General features: G+C 32.7%; 1 pseudogene; it reads right to left on the reverse strand.

Annotated features, from left to right (window-relative positions):
• Positions 1-887: 887 nt before the first annotated feature.
• LOC114744025 (ubiquitin-like modifier-activating enzyme atg7) lies at positions 888-4,933 on the reverse strand (annotated as a pseudogene).
• Between the last annotated feature and the right edge of the window lie 2,784 nt (positions 4,934-7,717).

Below are 7,717 nucleotides of genomic sequence, written 5' to 3' on the forward strand. Positions count from 1 at the left end.
AGATGCAAAGATGGAATGAGAACCAGACACCGTCATATTATTTTGTATCGCTTTGCGTTCAAATGCAAAAATGAATTAGAGACATGTAAAATCTCCTAAGATAGCTTTATAAAGTACAGTTGTAATTTCACTACAATCAGGCAAGGAAGCATGAATACTAATGTTGGCAAAGATAATCTTTAAAAGTTTAAAAAGCCCATATCATGTCAATTTCAAAATAGATATTTTTTAACTGTCCTTGCTTCATACTAACAAGAGATAAGAAATCTATGAAATATCTAGTGATAACTAGTCTAGTCATGAACCTTGAAATTGAAAACACTACTAGATTATTCCATTATTCATCCCATAAACATTGCCATAGCATTTGGGGATAAAATCAACTATTGAAGAAAAAAATAAAGCACGCATATGCCACAAGAATTTCAGCATAAGCAATCCATATACATTTTGGTTGGATGAGAAGTATTATATATACCTGCAGACATATTTTCATCAAAATTGTCAATATTTCCCCATTTAGGTTCACCTAGATCCAAAATATCTCAGGATTTATAATGTTTGCACTTGGTTGTCTAGGTTGTTTACATTGATCCTAAACAATCTAAAAGGGATTTGAGAATTCTCTATAATTAAGTATCAAGAGAAGTATGACATTAGGTGTGATCTAATGATGAAAGGTGTGAGTAGTTAAAAGGAGGTCTAAGGTTTAAAAGATTCACTTCATCAGGAAATTTTAGTAAAAGTAGTTTGATGACATCTGGGTAGTATCACAAAATTCTTCATGCAGGAGGCAATGATGATATTTGGGATGGGTGTGGGGCTACAATGACACTAAAATTTTTGCAAATGAGTCACCATAGGTGCTATTGACCGCCCAAACTTACCATTTGGCAACAAGCTGTACAGCTGGAGGACGAGTGACCTACAAGAGTCATTTGAGAAAATTGAGAAAGGAACCCCGAATTTGATGTGGTAAAATACCAAGAGGTTGCTCTGTACTTCCAATGACACCGGAGTTAATTTCACCCTCTGCATATATCCTGAGAAAATGTAGTCAAGATGTGAATTTCAGGGAGATATATGAAGCAAAGAAGCCTGAGGGTGATGCATGAGAAATAATAAAATAACTATTTGCGGCATTACCCTTGAGGGTGATGCAAAATCCCCACTAAAAGCTCAACTGCAAGGGATGAAGCAATAGGAGCAAGCCCTGCCGAGTCACTGTGCACTGCTGGTCCAGAGTGCGGTTTGAGGTTGACTGCAGAAAGGACATAAGATTTAGAACTTCACAAAATGTTGTGTGTGTATGCATTCAAATATATCATAGTGCTGCAAGAAAATTACATCAGTGGGTGCAACGACATCACTGCAGAAATAACATCCCAATCTTTCCTTTCCTGTTGCTTCATTTACATTAAGTTTTTGCATATCATCACATAAAGAAGTTACAGTTTCAGTACTCAGATTAGGGGCTTGACTGAAAGGGCCAGCTCCATGGCGCATAACCAAGAAACTATCAAATCCTAGAGCTGCAGTAATTGTAATCTGCACATAGATAAATAGTATTCACGTAAGGAATGTTAATTTAAAATCAAATTAAGGCAGATATGATATATGCTTCAGTTAAAAATGTTAATTAAATGTGATGCAGGGATGCGGAGTAAGACAATGACATACATGTCATCTAAAAGATTAAATTGACTAACCTTGTTAGTATTAGCACAAAGAAGTGATGGAAGCCATCGACTTTCCCTTGTATCAGTCCAATAGGAAAACTGCATCATGTGCATCAATCAAATCAGAAAGACGTCTACAATCATCAACTACGCTCTTCTCTTCTTGGCTAGGTATTGGATGCCCAGGCATTGGTATAGCCATTACAACACCTTCAGCTTCCTGGAAAAAAAAAAAAAAAAGGCATGCCAATATGAGAAAGAATGTTTGGATCAAGCATCAAGGCAGTTTCAGACCTAATCAATTACCACTGCTGGAAAGATCTGTTGAAGACTTCTAACTGCTGCTGTAGCTTTGAATTCGCCACCATTAAGGCAGTGATCCAAAGTATACAGGGATTGCCTCAGCGGGTTAGACATAGCAACCCTCCCATTGTCCAGTAGTGTAATTTTTCTGACACCCCATGCCTGCAACACTCACAAGCTTAACACTTGTAGAAGGAAAAAAAGAATCAAACCAAGATTTACCATACTCACCATGAGCATACGAGCAACCTGACATCCAAGTGTACCTGCTCCAAGAAGAAGACACTTGACAGAAGATAAGGCATTCAAGTTTAAGGAAGGCAAAGCACGCCATCTCATAAGCTTTAAATTCAAATCTGCAGCAGATATTGCCAACCTGTAAAGATACAAGTATGAAAATAGTAATGTAGAAGAAAGATGATACAAGTAGCAGAATAACACAACAAATAACAGGAAAAACAATGCAAATGAGATACCTAGCCGGATCCAAAGATTGAGAAAGGCTAATACGTCTTGGTGTTTTTCTCCCTTTGTTAACTTCCCATCCAACTGCATTAGGTACACTATCTCTCTCCCCCTAAACATACATCCCTTTTAAGTTAGAAATCTAAAAACCTGAAAAAAAAAAAAAGAGGAAAGAAAGAAAGAAAGAAGAAAGATCAAGTCCACCAAACAATTTCAGCAGTTCTACCTTGGGAATCCGTAATCAATGCTTCACCGACAAGGGATAAGTCCATATCTGCAAAACCACGATTCTCTCTATAGCAGATAAACTGAACTCTCTTGAGATTCCACTTTGCAGAAAGAAGTGCTAAGAAATTCCGCAGAGGCCACCCAGGATTATTTGGAAGATGACATGGGTCATAAAATCCAAAGAGGATCTGCGGAAAGAACAAAGTAAATTTCAGTCAAAAGGCATCTATAATTTCACATCCAGAGACCAGAACGAAGCAATTTCACAGAGGAAATACACAATTATCGTAATTCAAGACCTTGCAAGATTCACTCTGACAAGTCTCCCAATCCTTTAGGTGCTTGATAGTGGCGCAGGAGTTTGGATCTATGGTGACAAAAAAGAATGGAACATCTGCCACATACTCTAATTATTAAGTTAATCTCGAAAAGGTTAAGGGAAGCAACCAATAATAAATATTAACAATAAATTAGAGAGATGGTAATTTATGTACCTGCTGTAGACCTTGAGTTACGCCATTCGTTACAAGCTACAGAGAGGGATTCTGCCTGTCATTTTATAATCAAACAAGTCCAACAGTGACTTAAGAGCAGTCATTTAATCATATACGTGAGTGACAATAAATAAATCTAAAGCACCTCTTCGTTGCTCAACCACTGAGAAGCTGGCTTTAAATAGTTGACAATTGCAGGAGGATCCAGCATAAGAGCAGGGAATGCAAACCAGTAGTGGAAGGTCCATTTTTTCAAGTCGGCAAAAGAAATAAGAAGGAATCGTGACAATACTGCAGAGTCCTCCACAGCTTTTCCAGTTTGAATGTCCTCCCAGATCTATTTTTTCCCAAAACGGCAAGCTTACATGAGGATTTAATTTTATCAAGTCAAGAAACATAGTTAAATCTGATAACAATAAGCGGGGGCTCAAGATTTTGATATTAAAATGTTCTCCTTGCAAATAAATTTAATATTCAGAAGCCACTCAAGCTGAAGCATGTGCAAAACGTAGACCCAATCACCCAAATAGCTCGAAGAGTGGAATGGAAGGTCACTGACTTGTTTTAATAATATATCTAATACAACCCTTACACAAAAGCTGCTGAACGGAGACAATAAGGATTAGCAACTGGGTTTAAAAAGACTTTGATCCAATGCCAGGAACTGTTTCATCTCAAGAGCTTAATTTGTCATGCAAAGGCTTGGAATTTGTTTGATCAATACCTTTAACCAATTGGAAATTATTTATTCCTCAATTATCTCCCCCAGTGATATCTTTATAAATATTTACCTTGCTAGCTTCTGCCTTCAAGAGGTTCTTTTTGTCAAGTGCATGGAAGCTTTCTACAGTATTAGTATTGTAAAGTATGCCTGGAACAGAGCACCTGTTCCTGTTGCCGCGGGTAGTATCTGGGGACAATAACGACTCACTTGATTCAGAAGGCAAGGACTCAGCTAAAACAGTTAAGTGATTTGATACTTGAGAATGCGAGCAAGGTGCATAGAATCCTGCAACGAGATAACAGCAATATGAGATCAAAATTGCATTGTGCCGGCAAACTTTATTAACATAGCTCAAATTGCATCTTTAAAACTTGACAAAAAGAATCTGCATTTTCTAAAACAGAAAAAGAAACAGATGCATAAATCCTCAGTCAACGCTAGTTTGGATTTCTTAAAAAAATAAAATAAAAATAAATAAGAAAAAGGTTATACTTTGAACTTGGAAATTAGAATTGGAAAAGTGAAAGGGAAACACAATTATCAGACATGTGCAGTGTTCTTAATTTGTCCTTTCTCAGTTACATAAAGAAAAACCGAAAACTACGTAATCTGAATTAAAAAACAAGTTAAAAGGACAAGGGGGCAAGCAAAGAGAAGAACCATTAATTGGTATTGGAGAATCATCAATGCCAAGTTTGTTGAGCTTTAAAGAAGACAATCTGTGCCAGAAACCTTCATCGACCAAGCTCTGCATCGGTGCGAATTGCAGCAAGGATCCCTCCTGGGGATGCCCCGCCATAGTTGTTTCCTCCTTCTTCCTCTTATTCTTCCAATTTCGAAATTAAGTGAAGTTCCAAACCAGTAAACGGGTTTTGATATGCGCTTACTTGCAAATTTTGAAGTCACAAGTAGTTTTGACGAATTGAAAACTTGATAGGATGAAGCAAGATGGCTTCAGCATCGTCCGGGAATGATTACTCGGTGTTGTTGGGTTTGGATCCGGGTCTTCTTTCCGGGTCTACGCTCCGTTGCTTCTCGTCGTTTATTATTAGGACGATGATCGCTTTACGCCATCACATCTGGCTCATTCAAGGTTAGGACCCCCCAAACCTTGAATTTTAAATTTTAATTTCTTTTTAATACGGATCATTAATTTGAGGGTAAATCCAGTACCTAAATATTTTTTAGATATATCTAACATTTTAAAATATTTATATGGTGTATTCAGTACTCTAAAATGTTTTTTAAATGCTTCCAACACTTTAAATATTTTTGTGCTTTGGTGCTGAATGCATCAAAAAGTAATTTTCAAATTTTAAAATGTTGGATGTATCACAAAATATTTTAAACTATTAGATGTATTTGATAAAATATTTTTGGATGCTGAATGCATCTTAACTTTTAATTTGATCTTATGGTATCAACTAATTTTGAATTAGGTTGTCATAATTTTTTCTTTTTATCATGCTTTTTCTTTATGTTTTTATTTGTTTTTATTTAGGTCCTTACAATTTTTTTTATCAAGTCTTCACAGTTTCACTTAATTTTAACCAAATCTTTAAAGTTTTGTTTATTTTTTATTCTATAAATTTTAATAATATTCTTTTATAATAATTTATTTTCAAATTTTCAAAATTTTGAATTAACATATATTTATATTTATTTTATAATTGTAATTTTTACAAATATAAAATTCGAATTATAACAATAAAATTTTCGAAAAACATAACATAATTGAAATTAATTTATAATTAATTATTTGAATCAGTTGATAATTATTTATTAATTATTTTTATAATTATTTGAAAATTAATTTAAATTTATTATTAATATTTTATATTTCAATATTATTTATTTAATTAATTTAAGTAAATTAATAACTTCAATTAAAAAATACATAAAGGTCATTAAAAATAAGGTGAACTATAAGAACTTGATAAAATGAAATAAAAACCACAAAAACCTAAATAAAAATAAGTGAAAGTATAAAAATGTGATTTAAAAAAAAACCATAAAAACCTACTTCAAAATTAAGTGAAAGTACAATGACCTGCGGATTAATCATCCCTTTAATAAGAGACATGACTTTTTTTTAAAGAATACTTATATCAAATTGACAAATTGTTTATATTCATCATATTAAGTTCTCTAATCATATATGATCATATAGTCTTATTTTTAAAATATTAGGATTTAATAGTATTGAACTATAAATCACATAAAAAAAATACATGGCTATGTATAATTAGAAAACTTGACATAATTGATAAAAAAAAACTTAATATTTTTTCTTTTTTTTAATTGCCGACAATAATACAAATTCTTGAGAAGTTGAAATCCATATGATAGATATTCTTCAGCCTGAAAAATTATAATGAAGATTCTGACACCAAAAAAATAATATGAGAGATTTAATAGACTCAGGTTCAAAGGCATTTGACCAATATGCTATGCATAATAAAAAAATACTACCAAAACGGTGCCTTGTTGAAAATATTTATGGGATGCTACGCCTAAACTTATTTACGCTTAGAATGAGTTCTATTTTACACGCAAATCGTTGACAGCAAGAACAAGTTTCATGTTGTGATACTCATTTTTGCTGTTAATTATTTTATGTAAAATTAAATTTATTCTAAGCATGAATGAGTTTAGGTGCAGCATCCTAATAAATATTTTTAATAATTTAGCATTTCAGTAATATTTTTTTCCATATAATTCAAAGTATCATCAAACTATTCTGGGTTTGAGACTAATTTTTATCAAGTCAGAAGTATTAAAGTTATAACCCTCCTAATAAATACGCTTTTTAAGATTTAAACTTGTGTTCTTCTCTTTTTGCTAATTTTTTTATTGTGCATAGGATATCCATCAAAAAGCCCAAGTTCAAGTTAATTAACAGATAAAATATTGCATACCAAATAATTATAAAAAAGTATAGATATAAAATATTCTTAAAAATACATATGATTTTTATGTCGTATGTTCTTCTTTTTTTCCCCTTTTCTTTTGGGTAATGAATCTTAAGTATGTAAACTATCTTTATCTTGCAGTGTTTTTTTTTTTTTAACCAGATCTTTATCTTGCACAGTTTAATACAATTGGCGGAGCTGATATATAATTTCAACTCAGGTTTATGTACGTAACTCAGCTATTCGCATGCTGTAATCATTTTCGCTTGTTGAACAATTTAGTGAGAATTACAATCAAGTTCTAATAACAATCTAAATAGCTTGTAATGATAAGTTTTTGAGTGAAAAATGATAACTCTGAGACTTGTTTTATAATTTTTTTTGGACTTTATTGTAATTTTTCGAAAAATTTATTTTAATGAATTTTTATTAATTTTCTTTAAAAAAATCTCCAGCCACTGAAAAATAATCAGCCCAACCCAACCCAAACCCACTTTCCATTCGGTTCACAGCCCGTCCCCGGCCCCGGTCTGGTTTTGGATGGCATATTTTCTAATGACAATGATTTTAATATTTTCTTTTGAAAAATAGAATAATCATTTAATTTGTCTCCCAAATCGCCAAAAATTGAAATCAATATGTTAGTTAAACCAATATATAATCTTTTAATAAATAACTAATTTAACTAATTAACTTAATCTTTAAAATTAGTTATATATTTAGCCCTTGTAAGAAAAGAGTATCAATTAATTCTCGGTGACTACGTCCAAGGAACTGAGGTTTCTACTAAAGTTACGAGGATAATTACTCCTAATACACAGACACACACAGACACACACACACACACACACACACATATATATATCAAATTTAAGAGATGCAAACAAACTTTTTGTAGAAGAACGTCAAGAA

Source organism: Neltuma alba, unplaced genomic scaffold (assembly GCF_004799145.2).
Source record: "Neltuma alba isolate B1F8T4 unplaced genomic scaffold, ASM479914v2 tig00004239_pilon, whole genome shotgun sequence".
Classification (NCBI taxonomy): Eukaryota; Viridiplantae; Streptophyta; class Magnoliopsida; order Fabales; family Fabaceae; genus Neltuma; species Neltuma alba.